This window comes from Elaeis guineensis, chromosome 6, assembly GCF_000442705.2.
Source record: "Elaeis guineensis isolate ETL-2024a chromosome 6, EG11, whole genome shotgun sequence".
Lineage (NCBI taxonomy): Eukaryota > Viridiplantae > Streptophyta > Magnoliopsida > Arecales > Arecaceae > Elaeis > Elaeis guineensis.
In genome coordinates, this window is record NC_025998.2 from 23787769 (window position 1) to 23801459 (window position 13691).

The window sequence follows — 13691 nt, forward strand, 5'->3', positions numbered from 1 at the left end:
ACATACCACACGGTAAACTCTAATACTTTAAATATTCTTTTTTATATTATTTTATTTTTTATTATCTAATATAACATTCATTATGATGTCTTGATACTCTCATGTTCGGATGACATGGGGTCATCAGTGACCTCACAGTCACACGGAGCAGCACCTGGCTCTCAGAGTCAGCAACATGGTAGAGGACCTGTCTGGCTCACGGCACCTCCAACTCGACTGAAGGATAGAGAAGTTTACATTCAGAGCCGCTCGTAAGTACTATATCTTCACTGAATATGTTTAAAATTTAGTCATTTTAGAGTTTAATATTTATTATTCAAAATCAATTTTGTAGTACATTTAGAGAGCTTGGGGTGCCTCATATGGTTATTGGGATTATCCGATGATTGATGTTGGAACCAATGAACAAGTTCTTCAGTTGGCCATCGGAGGCTCATGATGCAGTCTTGGAGATGTTCCTGATAAGTCAAAGGTGTTTAATTTTTAAATTCACGATAAGTTTATATTCTATTTATTAATATACATTGCTTCTACTTATAGGAGTACTATCGATTCGAGACTTCTCAGTATGAGGAGGCTGGCCATCAGACCTTCAAGAAGGTGGCCACATGTAGGCTCTGAGATGGGCTATACAGCCTTAGGTAGTCTACCATAGAGCACTATAGTTTCGAGTTACCATCAGATTGAAAGTCTTATATAGATCATTGGATGCGGACAGACATATGGGAGGCCCTCTATGATCGGTGCAACACTGAGGAGTACTTTGATAGGTAGCAGAGGGTATAACAGAATCGGACCATCCAACAGGATCCGATCAAGTACACCGGTGGCTCCATTGGCACACATATTATGATCGATAGATTGATAAAAATTTTATATTTAAATTAATTTCATATTGAATTAATCATATATATATTTTAATTAATTTAATTTTATTATTTATTTATTATAGGCACGGCAGCTGGATTGTGCACTAGGGCAGCTATAGATATGGAAGGTCACACACCAATCTAGGAGGACTGATGATTACTTAGATCCTAGATCTTGATAGATTGCAGTAATGACTTAAAATATTATTTATTAAATTTTTATATATACTGATATATATAGACTAATGAATTTCTAAATTGTATAGACAGATTATGCTGAGTATCTCATATCGTGGTATGGTGAGGATCCATCCTCTCAGCCCATCAACCTCGAGGAATGGCTCAGGGCTATCGGAGGGATGAGTAGGAGTCGGGTCATAGGATTCGGCCATAGCTTCGACCATCCAGCAGCTCGATACTCTTTGACATCCTCCTCTCAGGCCTCGATAATCTAGATATGGGGTGATGCACATATGGAGGAGGTCATACAGAGACTTTAGAGCTAGCGACTTCAAAGCTTTTGAGACACTATCTGTAATATGGTTATTGCACGATCAGCTAGGCTCGTTGTCACAGCTATCACAGCAGGTAAGTTTATTAATAATTTTTTTTATTTATTTAAAATTTTTATATTTAGAAGCATCACATGTTTAAGTTTGAGTCTGAAAAGAAGACTTAGAGGGTAAAAATTTAATCTAATTATCCAATTGATGGATCGAAAAAATCTATAGCTCCGTAGCATCGAATGAAATATGTAAAAATAATCTGTTCGAGAATCAGAGTAGTATATTGAAATATACATCTCTGTATCGACATATACACTTTCATATCAAAATTTATTAATAATATTTTATTTTTCTTCATTACAGAATGCTGGAATATTCGGCTCTCATCCACCAGCTACTGGAGAGGACATATAGGAGTAGGAGGAGGATGAGGAGGATCTCACATGATTTTTTTTTGATATGTATATAATTTTGATACTTGTAAAGTAGTATATATTTATAAAATTATATAATTTATATTTTTAATATAATATAATTAATTTTATATTTATGATTATGATAGATAATTATTATTTTATTTATAAGAGATTTTAAAAAATATAATTGCTTATTACTATGATTAAAATAGATTTTAAAAAATTTAATTATGAATTTTTAAAAAAATAAAAAATCTTTGGCGACTGCATTAACAATGCTGATTGCATCGGTAAAGATTATTACCGATGGTATTACATCGGTAATGCCATCGCTAATAATTTTTTAAAATTTTAATTAAAAAAATAAAATAAAAAAATATTAGCGATGGCTATATTGTCGCTAATACCATCGCTAATTATACATATTATTGACGAGCTTATTGTTATCGCTAATAATAGTAATTAGCGATAACTTTATTTTTGATAAACTTTTAGCGACGGAGATTGGGTTATTAGCGATGGCAATTAGCCGTTGCTAATAATATAGTTTCTTGTAGTGTTATTATTATTTTTATTTTCGTTTACTATCCCCTAAATCATCTCCAAAGTCTTTTTCGATAAGATTTTTTTAGAGAATTTTGGATTTATCTTGGACTGTATGTTGTTGGCCTAGGCGGCGAAGTGGTGGTAGAGGAAGAGGAACGCAAGGGTGGCTCTATTAACTTGGGGTGGCTTTGTAGATGGGTAAGTCCAGCATTGAAGGGTTCCAGGAAGGATGGATCAAAGGCGAACTGGATATTGGGATGATCGACAGAGATGGCAACATCGATATCGAAGGTAGCGAAGATCATAATGACGAGGTTGTAGAAGAAGATGATGAAGATCATGGCATGGACATTGGAGAGATAAAGGACCTCATGAGGGTCATTGGAGGAGAAGTTGGATGGAGGGCAAAGGTGGGATGCGATTCAAAGATTTGGGAGTCTTTTCGACATCGTCATTCATGATGATGAGAATGAAGGGGTGAAAGGCTGAGGTGGCCCAGCATTTCTTGGAGGGTCTCTGGAGAAGTGTGGAGGCAGGCTCATCTAGAGCCATGGGGATTTGAGCTGCTTATATTGCTTATCATATTTAGCTGATCAAGAATAAGGGTGTCTTCGAGGCGACATGGCAGATGGTAAGACTTACCCAGGAGCAGATGATAATTCAGGCTGTGGAGGTCATAGGCTGCTCATCTCATGATTTGACCTCGACTATCTGGGACATCTAGGCCCCCCCCCCCGATTGCTTCAATAGTGACTCGAATGGTGTTTATTACTTGAGAGCCCTTACCCTCCGAATTTCTCAAGATCAACTTTGATAGCAGCATTAGATGCAGCAGAGGGGGTGCGGGCTTCGAGATTCATGGATTTGATTCGAGATTCATGGTTGCTAGCGGACACCACCTTATTGGGAACATGGTTTCATTGGCCAAGCTTTAAGTAGTTTGAGCCGGTATTCTTTTTGCTAGATTGAGACTCGAAGCTAAGAGGTTGTTGGTGGATAGGAATTCAGCTACCGTGATCGCTTGGTTTCAACAGTACTCACCTAGGGTGAATGCATACCCTATACTCCACGATATTTGGTGCTTAACGAGGAACTGCATCTCCTTCGACATTCGCCACATTTATCGCGAGGCCAATAGTGCTGCTAACTGAATGGCTTTCTATATGGCTAAACATACTATGGAGACTGTGTCGACAGATATGGGGGATATCTCTCAGGTATTTTGGGAGACTTTTCCTTCTGATGTATTCATACTAAAATTGTATGAGCAATCCATTCTACCAAAAAAGAAAAGACTGAGACGATGGAAAGAAGGGCGGAAGGCAAAAGATGGAGGCCATGGAGAGGCATTGTGGATTATTGGAGAAGGAGAAGGACCGAGAAGAGGGGAGTAGGAGAGGGAGAAAGAAGAAGGGTAAGAATAGGCATCCAAAAAAAAAATCCTTCAACTTTAAAAAGAATTGTCATACCAACGATTAATATCAATATGAAACATCCTTGAACTTGTATGCAATTATCTATACTAGGCTGGCTATAGATAGTTGCCGATATATAGATCTTGACCATCCACGTTGAATCGGATGGCTAGTATTTTTTTTTCCTTCATCAGATGACATTTCTACCCTTTGGAGCATCTTAGCAAACATCTTAGACATTATATAACCAACAAATCATCATAATAAATTATTTTACATGCATCAAGCATTCACATTAGCATCTATGTAAATACTGGATAAAAAATATTTTTCAAAATTAAAAATTAAACTAGCATGAACAATTTTACGTAATACATAATAGATATTACAGAATAGAATAATTACAAATAGTGAGTATTTTTAGGTACAAGTTAACATGTAACACAAATTTGGTGAACAAGTGATTTGCTAAATAACTAGAGGAATATTGTGATAGTAATTATTCATCGTTAAAAAAATAAAAAATTATGAACATTCAATGAAATACAAAAAATATGCAAAAAATAATTTATATTTTTATGATTAGATTCCTTATTTTTTTAAATCTTTCATTGGAATTATCGCATGAAATTATGAAAATAGAGGAATATTAGAAGACTTGACGTCCAACCTTGAGAAATATTAGAGGACTGTTCGTCGATGGCGATATTCAACTGAATCCACCTCTAGTTTGGTTGCTGACTTTTGGGATTTGAAAAAAAAAATTATAGGGACATCATCTCAACTTTAATCTAATTTTATTTATATCACTATATTTTAGAAAATATCAAACTAATCCTTATAGTTATTGATTGTTCCAATATGATCCAGCCATTCATTTTACCAACAAACGATGTTAGGTTTTCTTTTCAATGGATAGATATGCCCCTTGCTCATGGATGAACTTAGAGAAGAAAAAGGATGAAAAAGAGAAGTGGATAAGGAGGAAGGGGAGGAGGGAGAAGAGCTGCCGGCAAAAAATAGATTGGAGGAGAAGAACAAGAAGGAAAAGAGGGTGGAAAAGAGGAAGAGAGAAAAGGATGGGTTGCCGGTGAGAAGAGACAGAGATAGAAGGGGCCGCTATAAAGGAAGATGGCTTATAGGCGGGTTGGACGAGGAGAAGAATGAGGAGGAGAAATGAATGAAGAGGAAGAGAAGGAGCGAAGAGATGGGTGATTTTGGAGGAGAAAAATGATGAGGAGGAGAGAGGATGAGAAGTAGATAAGGAGCAAAGAGATATGGGAGAAGGGCCATCGATAAGGCATAGATTGAAGGAGGACATGAAGGAGAAGAGGATGGGAAGGAAGAAGAGGGAGAAGACAAGAAGAGACAAAGATAGAGGGGGCCGCCATAGAGGGGGTTGGTTTTTAGGCGGTTTGGAAGAGGAGGAGGATGAGGAGGAGAAGTAGATGAGAAGGAAGAGGAGGAGATAGAGGAATGGGTGGAGGTGGAGGAAGTTATTATGAAGAAGAAAAAATGGGTGAGAAGGAAAAAGAGGAAAGAGGAAAAAAGAGGGATGCCGATGATGGAGGGGATTAATCGAAGATGAGGGTGAAAAGAAGAGATGGAGATAAAAATATTTTTATTATTTTATAAAATTTTATTAGATTATTGGATCATATAAGAATATATCGATAATTAAAATGATAAATTTATTTTTTTTTTAAATAAAAAAATAATAAAATTGAGCTGGAGTTGAAGATCTCCCGAGTGCTTTACCTAATTAATATAAAAAAAATTATTTATAAAAATAACTTAATTTTTAACTTATTTATCAGATTGATGCAAACAGAATAAAATATCATTTTGAATGGTATTTTATCATCACCACGTCACCCATCTTTTTCTCCATTTTTCACGTAGACGACGTCAAAAGAAAAAAATTAAAATTACCAAATCAAATGGCATTTTTTAAAACATCATTTGAAATGGTATTTTTAAAAATACCATTCCAAATGGTATTTTTAAAAATATCATATTATTTGACGACTTTAATTTTTTCTCCAAAAAAAAATAAAAAATAAAAAAAATAAAAATTATAATTTTAAATTTATAAAAAAATAAAAATTATAATTTTGATAAAAATAAAAATTATCATTTTAAATTAGTATCCTCATTTCAAATTAACTTTTTAAAAAAATATCTGAATAAAAAATTAGTGTAAAAAAAATTTAAAATACCATAAAAAAAGAATTGAATAAAAAATAGAAATTATAATTCTAAATTTTAAGAAAATATAAATTTTAATTTTAATTCAAATAAAAATCATTATTTCAAATTACAATCTCCTTTTCAAATTAATTTTTTAAAAAAATATCATAAAAGAAGAAAAAAATGAGAAGAAAATGAGAAAAAAATAAAAATTATAATTCTGAATGAAATTTAAAAAATAAAAATTTTAATTTTAATTCAAATAAAAAAGATAATTTTAAATTATTTTCTCCATTTAAAATTAATTTTTAAAAAAAATATCTCAAAAAAATCTTAAAAAATTAAAAAAATAAAAATATCATAAAAAAAAAATGAGAAAGAAATGAGAAAAAATAAAAATTATAATTTTAAATTCTAAAAAATAAAAATTTTAATTTGAATTCAAATTAAAAATATCATTTCAAATTACTTTCCCTATTTCAAATTAAATTTCTTAAAAAAAGATGTCAAAAAAATAAAAAATAAAAAAATAAAAAGTGCCATAAAAAAGCAAAAAATTAAAAAAATGAAAAAAAAAATTTATAATTTTAAATTTAGAATAAATAAAATATTTAATTTTAATTAAAATAAAAATATCATTTCAAATTACTTTTCCCATTTCAAATTAATTTTTAAAAAAATATTTCAAACAAAGAAGAAAAAATGAGAAAACATAGAAATTATAATTTTAAAATTTGATAAAAAAATTCAAATTTTAATTCAAATAAAAAACATAATTTTCAATTATTTTGCCCATTTAAAATTAATTTTTAAAAAAATATCCCAAAGAAAATCTTAAAAAATAAAAAATAAAAAATACCATAAAAAAAGAAAAAAATGAGAAAGAAATTAGAAAAAAATAAAAATTATAATTTTAAATTTAAAAAATAAAAATTCTAATTTTAATTCAGATAAAAAATATCATTTCAAATTACTTTCCCCATTTAAAATTAATTTTAAAAAAAAATATGTCAAAAAAATAAAAAATTTAAAAAAAATAAAAAGTGCCATAAAAAAGAAAAAAATTTTAAAAAATGAAAAAAAAATAAAATTTAACTTTAAATTTAAAATTTTAAAAGAAATAAAATTTTTAATTTTAATTAAAATAAAAAATATAATTTCAAATTACTTTCTCCATTTCAAATTATTTTTTTTAAATATATTCCAAACAAAGAAGAAAAAAATGAGAAAAAATAAAAATTATAATTTTAAATTTTGAAAAATAAAAATAAAAATTTTAATTCAAATAAAAAATATAATTTCAAATTATTTTTCCCATTTAAAATTAATTTTTTTTAAAAAATATCCCAAAAATATTTTAAAAAATTAAAAAAATAAAAAATATCATAAAAAAAATAAGAAAAAATAAGAAAAAATAAAAATTATAATTTTAAATTTAAAAAAATAAAAATTTTAATTTTAATTCAAATAAAAAATATCATTTCAAATTACTTTCTCTATTTCAAATTAATTAATTTTTTTTCCATACCGCACCGTATGTAGCTGTTCGTGTCCGTACCAGATCGAGCTGTACCAGTACGATCTGATTCATCTCATAATTAAATTATTCGATATATTATTATTATTTACATTATAATTTTTATAGCTTTTTAGCATAACTTTTTCTCTCCTAATGTTCGGAGACACATTAGAGTATGTGTATCCATATCCACAAAGCATAATATTCGATCACTTAAAATTAAATAATATAAAATAAAATCAATAATTAATTATATTAAATAGAATAAAAATATCAAGCATATAAAAAATAGTACAATAAAAGTTTTAAAAATACTAAGTACAAATCTTACAAAGACTAAGTCTCACAAGGATGTCGTGGTGCCTGTGGTCGCTTGGACCTTCTCAGGAAGGTCCTCAATGGCTGCTCCTGCTCCTGCTGTGATGGCTCCTCCCCTATATTAGTGGAGGAGGTCTACTGGTCATGCTGCTCAGGAATAACTGATGCTGTCGGATCATCTACGGACTGAGCGACCCGCTCAACCCTCTCATCTGGATACACGGATGGATATGAAAAGAAAGTATCATACTTACGTGGCCAACTGGTACCCGGTGATGTCATCTGGGGGATGTAAGAAGAAGAAGGTGCTGTCATCTATGGATCAAAAGATGGTGACATCTGTGCAGCATCTAGTGATGACATCTGCAGAATTTGTGGTGATGGCATATGTGGAACATATGGTGACAGCGTATATCTCATATCTGGTGCATCGGCTGCTCCATACCAAGGCGCACAGCTATATGGATCAACACCAATCATCACTAATATTTCGAAACTTGTTCTCTCTATCTCACACAGTATCCGAATCCGTTTGTCCTCATCAGTCGTAGATAAAGCACGACGAGCGTCCAACACAAGATCCGACATAGAATCAGTTTACAAAATAAAAATAAAACAGTCAATATACTGTAAAATATAAAATAAAAATATAACATAAATAACATAAATTAATTTTTATAGTCTTACCAAAAGATGCACAGCAGAACTCTCGCCCTCGTATTCGAAAACTGCATACCGAGGCTGTCCAATGACTCACATTGTAATGCTAAAAAATCAAGCCATGTAGTCCTCGGTATATGAACGACCTTCCAAAATGGGATCACCATGAACAATGTGATCCGACGTGCATCCCAAATGTCGATGTACTCTGCATGTCTGATATGCCAGTCAATACGAGCTCTCCCTCGTCGATCAATACGATGAAGTCCCTGGCTGGTATCAAACTGCTCTGGGATACCCTGAATCTGACCAAACTGCCGCAAGACACGATCGAAAAGATGCCACTCTACCACATCAAAATAAATAAGTGGCACCCTAGCAATCCATATATCATGTCCAACTGTACACATCTGCGGTAATATAGCCAATATCTCATCTGTATATGGCTCCCACAAAAACTGATAGTTAAAATAAAAAAAATTAGTAAGCTAAAATTTTAATAGATTATGAATACTGTAAAATGATATTTATAAAAAATTTAAAATTTATCCGTCTATATATATCAACTAATGTATCCAACTAGCACCTATAAACCCGTGCCACTCTCGTCGATACATGATGAATGTTGAATGTAACGTTCCATCTGTTTCATAATCTATTCATATTAAATAAATTTTATCAAATTTAAAATAATAAATTTTAAATAAAAAAATAATATTTTTATATCTATATCTCAATGGTCCGTTTAGTCTGAATGGAACATCAGGATCATGCTGCTCTGATGGGATCTCGAGCAACTGTCATCGTAATGGACTGATAGTCGGCATACGCTCCCATACCCAAATTTGCAAATTTCAAAAAAATCATACATGATATACCCAATATGAAATATAATTGAATATTAAAAATAAAAATTTTTAATTCACATACCTGTAATAATACAAGATAACCACCAATCTCGCTCTGATCAGCATAAGAACCCCGACCCATAGCTCTGTACAGACAAGCTAGTACTGCACTACCCCAACTGAGTCTACGAGCGAAGTCTAAATCCTCTAATAATGACAAAAATATCAACTTCATCTTATTCGATGAAGTATCGGATAATAGGATACTATCTAACAACCACAGCACCTGACCCCTAACATACTGCTGCACCATCTCCTCTGGCGCATCATCCGCAATATGAAAATATCGATAATGATCATCCAAACACTCAATCCTGAGTCGTGAATGATCGAAAAAGTGTGCATCGGGCTCAAACCCTAGCAATCGCAAGCATAAAGCCTACCACTCCAAAATGGTAAGCGTGGGATCAACTCCGGTAACTGGATCGCCATCAACTAGTAGTCCAGTAAGGATGCTGACATCCTGTAAAGTGATGGTCGCTTCACCAAATGGAACATAAAATGTGTGTGTCTCTGGATGCCATCTCTCAAGCAAAACAGTAATAAGACCAACATCCATCTGTATACGATCAATCCGATATACTCCATAAAATCTAAGATATCGTAAATAATCCAGCACTCTATGTGGGATGTCCTCTGTCCTCCAGAAGTCAGCATCGGATCGTCGTAGACGAAGGTGTCTGGACTCCTGCAATAAAATATAATAATTAGATAATGTATATATATTTTTTTTAAAAAAATTAAATAGTAAATAGGATTGGAATGCTTATGCCGCCATCTAAAATAGTCTGTGATCGATGGTGCTCCTGTAATGTGAGAATACTGCTGTCTCGAGGATTGGGATACCGCGGATCGTAAGCCATAATATGCTAATGAATCTAAAATAATGATATTATCACAAGTGTATTAAAAAGAAATATGATATCCATTCATTTTATGAGAAATATATTTTAAACATAATATTGTCACACAACCTCTTTGAAGGTTGAATGCTGTTACTCGATGCTGGTTAGTTTTAATTTGATCTTCAGCAATCTTAATTGCAACATGAGGAGTAAAAAGATTATTTGGATTCTCCTCTACATATCTCAAGGCTTGAGCATACCTCGTATTGAAGTATTTCACAAGACGATAAAATGTTATTTGAACACAAGCTGTAATTGACACATTTCTAGCTCCTCGTAAAATACTGTTAAAAATCTCTGACAAATTTGTAGTTAAGACACCATAGCGCAAGCCATCATCATATGCCAACGTCCACTTCTCCTTTTTTATCTCGGACAACCAGCTCCAAGCCTCTTCATTCACTGTTCTGTTCCTACCCATGATAAAGTTGAACTTGCGAACTTGATGAGTGCTTCCTGCTTGCCATACTGCTCTTTTCAGCTGCACATTTTTAAAATGAGCGTTGAAATTACTACAGATATGTCTTAAGCAGTATTGGTGATAGGCACATGGTAGACTCCATCCAATAGACTCATCTGCGATGGCATTTAATATACCTAGATGCCTGTCAGAAATTAAGCATATTCCATTTCTATCTTTGACGATATGTGTTCTGAGCTGGAAAAGAAACCAACTCCAACTTACAATCGTCTCCTCATCTACAATTGCATATGCTAATGAAAATATCCCATTCTCTGCATCAATTCATGTTACAATTAACATCTTACCTTTAAACTTTCTATACAAGTGTGTGCCATTAATGCTGATTACAGGACGGCAGTGCGTAAAACCCTGGATAGATGGTTTGAAAGCCCTGATGATGCGCATCGTACGGACCATAATTTCGAATGCGACTGAACTACCTTGTATGTCCGATGCTTCATAATATGATAAAGATCAACAGCTCTCCTTACATAATCTTTACTCTCAAACATTAGGCCTTTAAAAAATTCAGTCATCGAGGAGTCCCAAAACTGATAGTCAGAGTTCAATCTTCGACTAGCACTAACACAACCACTATCATCTAAATTTATATCATTAAAAAATTATGGGGGTTCATGCAAATGAGGTTGAGGTTCTCCCACATTAATATTAGCCTGAACATCTTCATCATTGTTCTCATCTTCACCATCATCATCATTACTGCTACTGTCCTCATCCATCCAATAGTCTTCATCTTCGCTTTCATATAACTCAAAGCCTAGATTATCAAAATTTATTCCACCGACTACCCAATCATCGTTTCCTATATGAGTGTCATCTCCCGTACTTACCACTACTTCTAGCAAAGGAGAAGTCACCGTAGCAGAAGACACAGGAGAAATCACCATAGGACTCTGAATAATTGGACAACTAGGGCCGGCAGTAGTGGAATGTTGTTTTGCAAGTACGGCCTCAACACTATCGATTTGCACCATAGGAGTTACGAAAGGTGAGTAAGACCCAACATTATTGTCTGTTTGAGTTAAAAGCCGACTATAGTATCCAAAGCTCAGTATATCTTCCTTTTCAATATATAATTCTAAAAATCGACATTCTGAATATTTCAAAAGAAAGGTCAGTATTTCTTCGACATCTTCATCGTCATCAATTGGAACTAAAATATAATTGCTGGGGCCCGCTGCCGCGGTCCGTCGTTGGGGCTCACCGCTGGGGGGCCGTCATCGGGGCCCGCCGCCGGCCGTCTGTCGCCAGCGGGCTAAGGAAAAAGAGGGAGAGAGAGAGAGGAAAAGGGAGAGAAGAGGGAGCCAGCCAAGGGAAGGGGAGGGGCGGGGCGGCCACTGGCGGCCCACTGACGGACCAACTTGCAGGGGCGCGCGGGCCCGCCATCGGCCGTCTGTCGCCGGCGGCCAAGAAAAAGGAGGGAGAGAGAGAGGAAGAGGGAGAGAAAGAGAAGAGGGGGCCGGCCAAGGGAAGGGGAGGGGTGGGGTGGCCGCTGGCGGCCCACCGGCGGACCAATCGGTGGGGGCGCGCAGGCCTGCCATCGGCCGTCTGTCATCGACGGGCCAAGGAAAAAAAGGGAGAGAGAGAGAGGAAGAGGAAGAAGAAGAGGGGGCCGGCCAAGGGAAGGGGAGGGGGGGCAGCCGCCGGTGGCCCCCCGTCGGACCAACCGATGGGGGCACGCGGGCCCGTCGCTGGCCGTCTGTCGCCGACGGGCCAAGGAAAAAGAGGGAGAGAACAGGGAGAGAGAGAGGAAGAGGAAAGAGAGAGAAGGGAGCTCACCGCCATCGGGAGCTCGTCGTCGTACTGTCAGAGAGAAGAAAATGCCGGAGAAACGTCGGAGAAGAGGGAGAGAGGGGTTATTTTTTTTGGTTTTTACGCTTCAAAAATGCCAAAAGGAATGGCGTTTTTGAAAACGCCATTCCCTTTGGCATTTTCTTTCAATTTTTTTCTTTTTTCCCTTTTTTATGATATTTTTAATTTTTTTGGTTATTTTTATATAATTTTTTAATAAATAAAATTAATTTAAAATGGAGATAGTAATTTAAAATGATAATTTTTTATTTGAATTAAAGTTAATTTTTTTTTTAAATTTATAATTACAATTTTTATTTTTTTACCATTTTTCTCCTTTTATTCACTTCTTTTATGGTATTTTTTTTATTTTTTGGAATTCAAATTAAAATTTTTATAATTTAAAATTATAATTATAATTTTCTCCCATTTTTACCCTTTTTGGCTTTTTTTAGTTATTTTTTCCTTTATTTGGAATATTTTTTAAAAAATTAAATTTAAATTAATTTAGTAATTTGAAATGATATTTTTTATTTGAATTATAATTATAATTTTTTATTTTTTTAAATTTAAAATTATAATTTTTATTTTTGAATTAGAATTACAATTTCTATTTTTTTCAATTCAATTCTTTTTCCTTTTTTCTTTTTCTATGGCGTTTTTTATTTTTTTTACACCAATTTTTTTCTTTTTTCAGATATTTTTTAAAAAAATAATTTAAAATAAAAAAATAATTTTAAATGATATTTTTTATTTGAATTAAATTTAAAATTTTTATTTTTTTATAATTTTATTTTTTTATAATTTTATTTTATAATTTTTATTTTTTTCATACTTTTTTCCTTTTTTTCACTTTTTTTATGGCATTTTTTCTTTTATTTTTTTGAATTCAAATTAAAATTAATTTTTTTTATAATTTAAAATTATAATTTTTATTTTTTCATTTTTATCATTTTTTTCTATTTTTATGAAATTTTTTTTAGGTATTTTTTTCATTTGTTTGAAATATTTTTTAAATAAATTAATTTAAAATGAAGAAAGTAATTTAAAATGATGTTTTTTATTTTAATTAAAATTAAAATTTTTTTTTTTTAAATTTAAAATTATAATTTTTATTTTTTTTCATTTTTTTAAAATTTTGACTTTTTTATGGCACTTTTTATT